Here is a 13383-nt window from a genome sequence, read left to right as displayed (position 1 = left end):
CTGTAAAAAACAGGTAGAGAGATCATGATTCAAATCACACGTAATCTTGGGGTTTAGGATTAGGCAGAAGGAGCCAACTAATTACACATTCTGTTTGTTTTAGCTGAAGGAACAATGAAGGTTTTACAGTTGCTACATTCACCACACATTTTTCAGTCTTATGTGGCAAACAATATTTATGTCTTTCCTTAAAAGTGAAGCAGACATTCAGTCTGGTAGGACTGTTTTTTTTCTTTTTTTAAGCATTTGTTTCTTCACTTGCTGGTTTTCTCATATGTAAGTCTCTTGAGGTACATCTGAAGGCACATTCACGTTGGTATTCATAAACAACGTTTATGTGAGTCGCACCATTTACAAGGGCATTTCCCGATTCACACCACGTTTTCAGGAGAGGGGCCAGACATTAAAAAAGTCCTATGTGTTTATTATTGACTACAATGGTTTTGTGGGGTTTTTTAACCTTCCTTTTTTTTTTTTTTCCCCTTTTTATTTCCACACACCCCCCCCCAGACTGCATTTGCAATGCTGCTCCTTTCATCACTAGCACTTTTTCTAGGGTTCCCATACCTGGAATATTTCATTGAGAGCAGAGACAGCATCTAACATAATTCTACTCTGTAGAATACTTCAAAGGAAAAGCAGTAAAAGGTGGCAAGACCCTTTTGTGTTTTTTTAAAATGGGAGATCTGTGTACTGAAGGAGCAATTTTAGCTCCTTTATGGATCCCAGAGGGAACCTCTCCATGGTCGGGATGTGTGCAGCCCGCTGTGGGAAAACCCATCCGGGCTCTGTCCGATGCTGCACGAATGCGGGGTTCTCAGCATCTGAAGAGACATAAGATTTACTCACTATCTCTGCTCCTCGTTTTATTCTATCTATCTTATTAAAGTGGCTCTTTTATTCAGGCAATTGTTGCTGGTCCTTTTTATAGAGATCCAGAAAGAGCCCTGCATCATCTCTACGTGTCTCTCACACTCCCTGCTCCACTGGGAACAGCACCTATAGTAGATACACATCTGAGCATGCAGAGCAAGAAAATCACATCTGAGAACATACCTTCTGTTCTTCAAAACAATCTGCTCCCCCAGCAATTCCTGTATGAAATTCTTAAAATATTTTAAAAATTTTCAGGAACAATAAAGGACTTACATAAGAAAAATACTTGATTATACTAAACAGACTCTTTTAAGATGCAAAAGTATTCACAAAATTTTCAGCAAAAAAATCTAAGTGACTGAAAAAAGGTAATGAAGGAAACGATGCCCCATCTTGTATATTTGTGCCATTACAAATGTTGTCTTTGCTTTACATACAGGGTATCTAATTTCGTAAGATAGCTTGCATTCCATTCTTAGATATACAGTTTGCTGTCAGTTGGTACATAAAACCAAGCACCATATAATTGGGATTCATGGCTTCGCACGCTGCTTTCACTATGCATGCTCACTGCAAACAGTTGCAGTGTGGGTATCACTTTCTTAAAATAAAGTGTTCAAAAATAATTAAGTCAAAAAATAATTAAGTCTTCTACGTGAGGTCACCTGAGGCACAACGTGATCTTTAATTAATGCTGGAAATCCTGTATCTCTGACAGAAAGACTATGACTGCGTAGACTTTACGAAAATGCTAAAATTAAAAAGCGAAGCAGGTGCTTCACGTTTCTGCAGGGACACATGCAGATTTTTGGTTACCATTTTTAAGTGCTTATTCATCAGACTCTTCATAAGACAAAGCCCTGCACAGCGCCAGCTGGCTTTCAGGTGCTTCTGCTGCTGTCCCGTGTATTACACTGTGAAAGCGGTGCAGCAGCATAATTCAGGGGCTGACACCACGAGTACAGTTAAACACTAACAAAACTGAAGATGAGGAAAATGTCTGAAAGTGGAAAAAGCAGCAGTAAGACAGCCAGAAAAATGCTACTTCACCAGGCATTCTGGAAAAAAGCAATCTACCCTAAATTAATTTTGTTTACATGGAAGAAAACAGCAAGGCTGCATTTGAAAAACTTTCCAGTCGTTTCAAATCTCACCATGCTGAAATTAAAATAAAAACTACCTGAAGACAATGTCCACAACATACCACCAGCAAAGAGGAGTTCAAAATACTGAAACAAATAAAAATCCACCTTGATCCCTCCTCATCCCCCCAGTCATTAGAATACCTTTAAAGTCTTCAATGGTAGATAGAGAAGTTAAAAATAATTACTTTATTGTGGATAGAAATTACTGTGCTTGTTAAAAAGCTTTTGTTATATATCATGTTTGTATACAGACTTGTATTCGTGGCTTAGCACAGCACACATAGCAATAAATCTGTAATATTTATATACACACACTTAGGTGTAAGCCCAAATTTACACCCCCAGAGACAAGGGATATCACTACTAACAGCCTTACTTGGAATTTATCCAGTTTTTGAACTGTAGATTAAGTACTATTTTTATTTTCTTGCAGAAATAAGGTAAAACTTATCATATTAAGGCAAGAACAGAACGGCAGGGTTCACAAGACAGATGGTGCCTGAGTACCACAGCAGTTGTCACTTTGTTGTTCACTGCTGAGGAAATACAGCAGAACGGTAACTTCTGACTGGTATTTGACTCAGACACACAAACACATGTCAGCCAAGTCTTCTCCATACATTAATACATTCCCACATGCCTGATACCTTTCCCCACAAATCAGCTGCTAGTGATTTTTAATTCTGGATAATTTATAGGCTTCAACTTAGAAGTCAAATGCTATCTCACTTTCAAGACAAAAATAGGCTGATACCTTATTTTTAATATTTCAGTGGAACTGGGATTTTGGTAAGATTCTGAAAGAGGAGACTGTTTGTTGAAAATCACAACTGCCACCACAATACACACACACACACAAAGATATTCATCAGCAATTAACATTCGCTTCTCATTGGCTCTAGGTTTTTCTTTTTGTAGAATTATGTTCTCAGAACCACAGTAAGCTGTAGTGAAAGAAAATATACACCAAAGCACAACAGATCTCTTTCTAAAGATAATTCTGAGAGCGTTCTCAACAGAAGTGACATACACACGTGTGATATAATGGCGTATTATCTACCACTAAACACAAAATGGCTTTCTTGGCAATAACATTATCCTATTTCCAATATGAATAATTGTATTACTTTGATTTAGACATCAGGCACTACAAAGGTTTTACAGTAAGTACTTTCACTTTCCCTACTTCCACGAAATGTTTTGATGTACAGGCCCAATTTCTTACCAGACACCCAGAGCTCGCACAGTGTACACAGTTGCCAACCATTAACAGACAAAAGTATGCTACATACCCACAGAATAAAATCAATAAAGGCCTCCCCCTCCCCTTAAAACTACACGCATCACAAGAAAAAGAACTACTCAAAGACAGTATTTATAAAGGAGTTTAAAAGCACCAAAAACCTGTATGCAGTCTCACAGAAGTAAGAATTCTTTGAAAGAATTTTAAAAATCTTCACATGTATGCTCTCCCAAATTATTATTCGTATAAAATCCCGTAGAGTTTTAAATACATACAAGCAGAATTTTTAAAAATAACTACCAGGGGTATCTGTTTTCAAAATCCAAACATCCTACAACAAGTTGATGTTGTCCTTTGATACAATGTTACTAATAATCAGTATAACAGCAAAACCAGATACCAGTATATTAAATAGACTTAGAAAGCAGTCCGTTAGAAGTTTAAGTCATTCCATTTGCTGATTTGTTATTGGAAAGCTTCACAAAGAATGGAATAAGCACATAGAAGCTAGTAAACCTCAACAAATTTTAAAGTATTTACTCCTTATATTTCTTTCAACATGGGGAGTGACAATAAAACTAAGAAAGAAAGTAACAAAAATTCAACCCAAAAACACAACCCAAAATTCAACTCCCTCTGGTCTCCATATTGAAATAGATACAAAAAACATCGTGGTGATGAGATATGATAACACGCAGCATCATTGCAGCAATGCAGGGCATATCTCTACAGAATTACTTGACTGGCATTGACTTCCAGAAGACAAGTCATTAAACCCGCATGGAATAAGGTAAGATTGACTGGAGTTCAGTTGAAAAGCGTAGGCAGGCCTTGAATTTCAGAAAATACGGTAACAGAAGGTTTCTTCATATCGAGCTGCTTAGTGAAAGTCATCAGATGAAAACACCAGTAGTCTGTAGCTACTGATGACAAGTTGTTGTGGGCATTTTTTCTAAGCTGGCATGTACAACTTTGGAAAGGGATGAATGGTGTAAATGTTTCACTTTTTAGGGATTTCTATTAACCATCCTGCTGGACCTAAACTCACCCTTTGACACTACATCCCAGTGTTTAAATGACACCATCAATGATTTTTCAGTTCTCAGGACGACACTTGCAAATGTATTTTACCTTTTTCTCCATGTTTTGAATGTAACACAGGAGTGAATACATCTTGTTCGTATCTCACAGAGTTCAGAGGATCCGCTACTACAAACAACTGTTGTTTTCACCATAGACCTTTGCTACCAACAAGGTATTGGGCTGCTCCAGCTTCCACGGGCCTGTACGGTGATGCTGCTATTCCAAGTTGGAAGCTGGATAATGAGAACACTGGGGAGCAGTATGCACACGGAAGGCTTCTTCTGAGCTTGAGGATCCAGGCTTTTATGAATAGCCAGCAGGGAGCTTAGGAGAAGATACTGATTATGCCTGTCGGCAAGCCTTTAACTTTTTAGCTTCCATAATGTCTCTGAGGTAAACTATAATTACAATGATTCAGGCAAAATAAGGTGGGAGTTCTATATGTGGGAGGCACGAGGCAAAATTACTCAAGATCAGTTGTTGATTTACTAGAGAACTGTAATTCAACCCTGGGCACAGTCTGATCAGTAGTGTGGCCACGAAGACTTTTTAAAAATCCTCCTTGGCACACAGATGAAGATGGTGCTTTTGCAATAATGATTAAGCAGGTTTTGTTTATCCTAATTTTCAGCATCTATACTTAATTTAGCACAGATTATTGGTGAATTATGATTTTCTCAACCACAGATGTATATTTTAAAAAGCTATGAGACCGTAAACAAACAAGCAAGTCTTGTCTTCAAAATAAATGTACAAGAAAACATGAATGCATTAGAGGCAGACAACAGAAAAAGCAGAGTTTTGCAGAAAACTGTGGAAACAAAGAGAAGTGAGACAGGGTGCTCTAAGCACCTGCACAGTGCTAGACCTTAAGGAGCTTTATATCTTTATTAAATACAGTGATCAAATTTTCTAAAATTTTCCTCAAAAAACTGCTTCTTGATGTAGTATGTTAAACAACTTTCTAACATGACATTAATTTTGAACCCTAAGTACAAATTTAAATTATAAAAAAATCATGCTAGATGTCTCGAAATAAACCTAATCTACTCCACAGAAGGACACCACCAAGCCTGGTAGAAAAAAAAAAACAGAACAGGAAGTTTTGCTTCAGTTGGTGGGGTTATGGATGAACGTTGCTCCACCTTCCTGCTAAGTTACACATGGAATTCTTCTGTACCTCATTCTTAATCTATGTTCACAAGCAAAGCAGAGGGAATAATACATTTTAAAAAAGATTAAAAAAAAGATTCCAAAGTACCTGCATGCTCTACTAATAAGGAAGTTGAGGAAAAGTGAAAGAAAATAGGGCAAAGAAGTAAAAGCAAAACAAGAAACAACAAACCACAATGCCCTCCTGCCCCAACAATAATGCAATTTACAGCTGTCTGAAAAATTGGTGGCTTTGATACTTACACACCATTTGATTTGTGAGGAACACCTAAGAAAGCACACCCAGTGTGACCAGTAAATGCTGGACTTGTGGATATAGCAAATGCCCTTACTGGATTTCTTATTAAGAGTATAAATTATTGCTGTCTGCCCGCCATTTCATGGAGTGTTATATCCATAGCAGTATAGGTTGAAGGGAATCAAGGGCAGCTTCTCATCCCATGGCCTTTGAAAATTTAAAAGGTGAAGATTAGAATCATAGAGACTTGTAGGTTGGAAGCCACCTTTAAGATCGAGTCTAACCATCAACCTAACACTGCCAAAACCGCCACTAAACCACGTCCCTAAGCACCACATCTACCCAGCTTTTAAACACCTCCAGGGATGGTAATTCCACCACTTCCCTGGGCAGCCTCTTCCAATGCTTGACAACCCTTTCAGTGAAGAGATTTTTCCTAATATCCTATCTAAACCTACCTGGCACAACTTGAGGCTATTTCCTCTTGTCCTGTCGTGCGTTGGGAGAAGACCGACTCCCACCTCTCTACACCCTCCTTTCAGGTAGTTGTAGAGAGCGATAAGGTCTCCCCTCAGCCTCCTTTTCTCCAGGCTAAACAACCCCAGTTCCCTCAGCTGCTCCTCATAAGACTTGTGCTCTAGACCCCTCACCAGCTTTGTTGCCCTAGACACGCTCCAGAAACATAATGTCTTACGTAGCTTCCAAAACATAACATCCAATTGATGGCTTCAATGTGACATGGTATGCCATAGGACAAATTCTTCCCTCGAGTCATACTGTAAAATATCACAGAATGAAAGCAATCTAATGAGAAGCAGTATAGATAACTACTTACTTGTAAATTAGAAATACAAATAAAATCTGTAACACTTAACAATTGAATGTTGGCTGATTAATTCCTACTTACATATTGGGAGACTATTAATGTTGCTAATCCAACAATACAGTACCTTAAATATGCTATTGTCAAACTCTATCAGAAGCCCTCAATATGGACGATTACTGACTCTTGTATATTGTGTGTATAATTAAGATTCTTAAATTTTCCCCAAGGTGTGAATTTACGTGTGACAATTTTAAGATGTTCCACACGTACAGAACAGAAAACATGATGACATTCTGTTTCAGAAACTATTACCTCAAGCTATGTTTACAGAGAAGCAAGAAACTTCAGCATATCACCAAAGCAGCAGAAAGAGAAATTTTAAGATTTACTTAAAACAGTTGAGATGCTTTAGATGTGTCCAATGCTTTACATAAATCCACTGTTCATAACAGAAAACAATGTCAACGTAAGGCAACTGATAGAAAGCAAAATAAAATAAAGGTAAAACAGTAGGAGTAAAATTGAAATATGAGCATTTGTAAGTAGAGATTTATTTAGAGACCTATTTATCGCAACACAAAGTGTATGACAGGACTGTTGCTCTCTTTTTGTATGACTGCAACATATAGGAATTAAATATACAAACATATACAAAAAACCACTTTTCTTTTCCACGTACATGTACTTATTAAAAAATCCTGTCTAAATTTTCTTAGTTCGGGATATGATTAATGCAGCCTATCAGAAGCCAGATGGTGCAAAACCAGAGCCATCAATCAAAATGAAAAGACCACTGAGTGCTATCCAGAGCGATGTGCTCTCAAATGGAATTTCTGGTCACAGACCCTAACACGCGATGTGCAGGGGAAGCCATAAATATCGCGGCACTGCCCCCGAGGAATGGTCAGAAACACATCAGGCTTTGTTAGGCAAAAAACCTGGAGAAGTAGTACTTTCTGCTGCTGTAGGCTCTGACTGAGAAAGGCTCTGCAAGCCAAATATGTGTACTTAAAATAAAAAATTAAAAGCAAGCTCTTTAATGAGTTTAACAATGTTTGCGCTGATGATGGTATCTGTCAAACCTTGCACTTGCCATTTGATTTAATATGGGATTGTGCCATACAGTAACAAAGCAGCTGCCACTGTCTGTCTGACACGTGAATTAGTATTTAATATCTGTTCCCGCACAGGACTTACAAATGGTTCATATTTTTACCTTTATACTTCACATTTTCTGCAAATGTTCTATGGAAAGCAAGGTTGAGGTTTGCAATATAAACCAGTGACAGCTTATGTCTTGTAAGGTTTTGTACCAAGCAGGCCTTTTATATGAAAAATAAGCTTGTAAAAATAAAAGACATGAAGGAGCATAATTTGCCATACACATGCCTCATAAATGATGTTAGCAATATTAAAGGAGATGCAAAAATGAGCAGCAGTAAGAACACATAGGTATTTTTTCCTGGAAAAAGCACGACAGTATGAAATAAAGGATTTGTCAGCAGGACTGCTTGCATTTGCAACCTGAAGTGTTTTATCACAACACCTCTCTCAGGCGTGCTACATATATCAAATTTCACAGAAATATATTTTGGAAAAAAATATATTGTGCTGTGTTTTAAAGACCTTTGTCAACTTGCATATCCATCTCTTTTCTATAAGGCTAGATGACTAGGTATGCCTATCATGATTGTATGAGGAAAGGGTGAAAGAAAAACCAAACGTGACCTAAAGCAGCATTTATATGAACTAAAATGTCGTCTTTAAAGATCAACCTCTCAGTTGCTTTCTGTGATATTAGAAAATGCCACATTTATCACAACAAAATTATAATGCTCCTGTTCCTTTAAGGAGATATAAACCTCCCCATTTTTATCCAGATGGCCAACGAGATACCAAACCTTAAATTCTCTATTGGCCCCACAAGCCTCTTATACTTCAGATACTGCAAATCAAATAGAGGCACTCTCCAGAATTACAGGAAGAACCTACAGCTTCTTGGAAAGATGCTTTTTTTGATGTTGGAATCTTGCCAAAATTTGAAATGATGAAGTAAATTCTCAAGAAAATGGCTGCCATACAAGCCTCTCAAGCTGGAGCCTTTCCCCTGAAAATACATGGATGGATGGATAATTTATTTTATCCATCTTTGGATGGATACAGTATTTTGGATGAAAAATATTTTATGTTCATAAAATACCACAATAGAGAGGAAAAATAATGTGAAGAACATGTCATATTTAAGGAATGAAATATACTTTGTTAATGTGCATTTATAACAAAATCCAGGTTTGTACCTCTCCTTCTCCTGACAGCACCACTCCTTCCTTCTGATACACTAAAGCTCAAGTACTGCTGGAATCAAATCATGTGTTTTATATGCTTTCTTCTGCCTTGAACTGGGATCTAAACCTCCATGGTATGTCTACACTGGAGTGAAGTCAAAGTCTACTGAGACTCTGAGCCTCCACCCTTGAACTAGACTTGGAGGTCTTTCAAGCCTACCTTAATTTACACCAGCAGAGTATGTTAGTATCTGGGTAATTTAACTGAACATTGCTAGTTTTACTGTGAGCATGCATACTAAATCACCACAGCGCCAACATCCTTCAGTGCTCATCCCGCAATTCTCAAAAAGGATGAGCAACTGGTAAAACCCACAGGATTTCTAGTTACATCTGCATACAAACCCCCTCTTCTCCCCTAAGACCATGAGCCCCTCCCTCAGACACAGGCAGACTGAATGCAAGATCACCGGGAGCACATTTGTAAGAACCCCAAATTTCACATGCAGGTAAGACAGATGCTTTGCTGCAGCTGACAATCACTGGGATTCACTATGCAAAATCCCCGTGGGTAGGTAGCAGATTCTGAGACTCCTTCTTCAGCTGCCCTTCAGAGCGCTTGAGCTCACGTTGAGAGTGGGCTAACTGCGCTCTGCTGACAGACAGCAGGAGAACAATTTTCCCGTGTAGAACAACCTAAAGCCCAAATTCTATCTATAGTTTTACACGGCCACTTTACTCAGACTTGCCTTTTCAACTGTATGATACGTAACCTTTCTTCACTCTTTGAAGTGGGACATAGTACAGAGAGGAAATGATAACAAAATAAAAACCAAGGGAGTTAGTTAGCAGCAGAGTACGGAATTGTAGCCAGTGCTGACTTCTTATGAATTGGGAAAAATGTGATCCCATCCTTCCCTTACTTCTTTGAAATACACCAGGATTGCTTCTGGATGATGCTTCGAATCAATCTCAAATCGAAGTTTTGGTTGATGATGGGGTTTCGTGTGTGTGTGCATATATGTAAGCCTACGCAGAAGAATATTAAGACAGGATAAGGAAATCGACTTTCTGTGATGTCAAGTTTTTCCCGCAACTAATTTTAGAAAACCTAAAATACCTCTTCTTTTTCATATTTCTGTGTCAGTGCCACAGTAACAATGGACAAGGTACGTAAGTGATACAAGACATGCAGCAAAAGCGATACAAGACATGCCTTTCTCTGGAAACTAACAGGAGGATTAATGTACTTCACAGAATTTGTTTTAATTGAATTCATATGTCAGGTATTTAATGTCACCATAAACTTGCCTCTCATTTTATATTTCAATATTTTTTTGGAGGTAGAAAATACTTATTTGAGGCAATCTGCTATACCAGGTAGCATTTGCATGCTGTACCAAGGAGAAAAACTGTGCACTGAATGCCCACTATTTTTGTGATTATTTAACTGAAAAACTGTGTAGGTGTTTTTACATGGTGGGGGGTGGTACGTGGATTACATCAGCTTCTTTCTTAAAACTGTTCTCAAGATCTTTAATGAAGATATTCCAATAACACGTCGGTACCTGGGAAACCTCATTAAACATCTAAGCCCGTGCATCATCATATAGCATTACCTTTGTGTATAGATGCAAAGGTGACTTGACAGACTACAGCAAACATTTTTTAGAAAGATCACTTTAAAAAAAATAGAAAAAATATCTGTTTAACCTAGAACAGGAAAAGCCTCTCTCCTGGTTGATAACTGAGGTAACAATCCCAAACAATTCAGTTAGCATCAGGCAGGGTTAGACGCTTTAAATAGCCAATTACAGCAAAATTTACTAGCATTGAATACAGTTTTAACCAAAGTATTAAGCATATATACACTACCTGTTTGTAAATGTTTTAGGTTTTTTGTAAAACAAAACCAAAACCCAAACCATTGGTTTTACAGCAATAAATTCAGGAATTGGGTTTTTCGTTTTTTCATTTTCTGGATGCAGTATACACTTCAAGTAAGATTGCAAGTCTTTTATGCCAACATTTCAGCCATAAAATTAAGACAGAGCAGATACATCTTTTTCTATAGAGCCTGTTCAACAGAGAAGTAAGGCCCTCCATCGCATTGCTCTCCTTGTTTCTTCTATTCTCTACAAAACCCTGAAACAATTCTTGGTATATGAACAGCCATTTCTGAACTGTCTATATATTAGCTCACTTTGTGTTACAGATGGCATAAACCTCAATGCAGCTAAGAGTTAAGTCAAGAACAAGCTGCAGCTTTTCAGGCCATTACATTTTCTTCACTATCATCATCACTGTTCAAGTATGCCATTAGCACAAGGACACTGCACGGCTCTTCCAAACAGAAATTGCTTTTCTCTTTCAGTAGTCTTCTTTGAAGCCTCACATCATATCAAGAGCACAAAACAGCTTTATGTAACCTCCTCCAAAAAGCAGTTCTGAACACGAGGGAAGGGAAAAAAGAATGGATGTAGGTTACAATAAGAATATTTCCATAAAACGCGGTCATATCTGACATCTGAGCTATTAAATTAAACCTGAAATCTATTTTGAGGCAGGAGATAGCAAAAGGCTCTGTCTCTTTTCAGCAATAACTTAAAAATCTTTTTCATCTTACAGAAGAACAATTCAAAGCACCTGCTTTAGGAAATTCAGACTATGGCTTATATCACAGGCATTGCAACCTCACAGTTGCCTTATGATTTAGTACAATGCTGTTCCTGGAATAAATGGAAAGCAGGTTAAAAGGATTTTTGTTATTTTCCAGAATCATATGCCCAAGTCATTACCCAAAAAATCCAAAGGCTCAGACAGTATCTCAAAACTACTTTCTTTTTTTCTGGCTCAAAAGTAAAACCTACACATTGATGGCACTTCCACTGCACACACACATCTTACAAAACACAGTTAATATCTGAGAAACATTACTGTCCTCAGGAAAAATAAGAAGAGTTGCTTGTGTTTTTCAGCAGTTCTGAAATTTCCCATTTCTAGACTCCAAAAAGCATCCAAATCTGGTCTACTTAAACATGCTAGCTGCCATGCCTTCTTTGTAAAACAAACCACTGCCTAATGCCAGTGGGTATGAAAGACAGCCAGCAACAAACACAGAAGATGGCAAAGTCTGGGAGGTGGGGAACTACTACAAAGGTATGAGCATAGACTACTGAAAGATGTAAATCTCACCTACCAGATATCTTTAATGCTGCAACTATGTTTTAGTCTTTCACTAGCTTCTTTTAAGAAACGACTTTCATGGCAACACTTTCAACTCTACAAGTGTCCAACATTTCAATTTACATGTCCTCTCATGTAATCACATCATACCACAAGGCAGACACATCTTCAAAAACAACGTTTTCAGGATCATATTAATAGACTAGTGTGATGATGCCTGCCGTTAGCCAACATCAGGCATTTTAGAGTTGCTTCTTTCAGCAGACATCAGAATTTCTTTTGTTCAATTTTGTTTATTTGTGAAGGATGCACAGAAGGTGCAGCCTCCCTGAACGTGGGAGAAAAATGAAAGGAAGCAGCTCACTGGTAGGAAAACTGGTCCCAACAAAAGCACTTAACTTCCCTTCTCCCCCTGTTTCTGCTGTTTAACTAAGCAACCCGCACCGTGGTGAAGACAGTTTTCACTGGTTCACAGTGCCACCACAGCATCTGCGGTCCCCAGAGGTCACCAGCTGCAGCACAAGGGCTGGAAGGAGTGCAGGACTTGACATGTTTCGTTACCAAAGCCAACTGACTGCAATCCCTCCCCCCTTACCTGGGACTTTCCTCTTCCTTTTGGATATTTCATGTCTCACGCAGGTGTCCACAACAATTTCCAATGCCACAGCCTTGGGCATTGCTATGATTAATATTTTGTGTTATTGTCAAGGAAAACCACTTAGACCATACAGATATGCCTCCATAGGCAGTGCCAAAAGAGATCCTGCAGGTTTGACAGTGGCTACTGTCTGCTTTTTTATGAAAACACAGTTTCACCCCCTCATTACTTACAGCCTCTGTCAACGTGTAGTCGTATCACTTTTCAATTTTTCTGACTTAACAAATGCCTCAAACTCTCCAGAGGAGCTACAGAACCCAGCAGAAGAAAGAGGTGCCCTACAAGCACAGTTTAAGGATGCTGACATTAGATTATTTATTTTCTGTTAAAAATTGGAGCAAGAGTCTGTGCACTACTGAAATAATTGGTTGAAAACAATTACGATGGTAAGTCTGTAAGTAACAGCAGCCATTTGCCCCTTAAATTTCAGGATAGCCATACACAACCTTGTTATTAATCTTCCTTGAGTCAGTTATGCACATGCCTACCTTTATCAAAGCCAATGGAATACAGGACATCACTCTCCTTGCCTCCCAAAATTGCTTACCAGACTAAGAGCTAGCCAGCCTGCCCACCCCCCCACAAAAAAAATCCCAAGAAAGCTTTTTGTCACTTAATTGTGTATCTTAATACAACGGACTATATAACTTGCCAATCACGCAGGCAGTGT

General features: G+C 38.3%; 1 protein-coding gene across 12 annotated transcripts in view; it reads right to left on the bottom strand.

The window, feature by feature from the left end:
- Positions 1-13383, bottom strand: part of CDKAL1 (CDK5 regulatory subunit associated protein 1 like 1) — a 424992-nt gene that overhangs the window by 76464 nt on the left and 335145 nt on the right. The gene's annotated exons all lie outside the window — the stretch shown is intronic.

Source organism: Rissa tridactyla, chromosome 2 (assembly GCF_028500815.1).
Source record: "Rissa tridactyla isolate bRisTri1 chromosome 2, bRisTri1.patW.cur.20221130, whole genome shotgun sequence".
In the NCBI taxonomy this organism is placed as follows: Eukaryota; Metazoa; Chordata; class Aves; order Charadriiformes; family Laridae; genus Rissa; species Rissa tridactyla.
The sequence above is the reverse complement of the archived record's forward strand: the minus strand, read 5'-3'. Positions and strand labels throughout refer to the sequence as shown.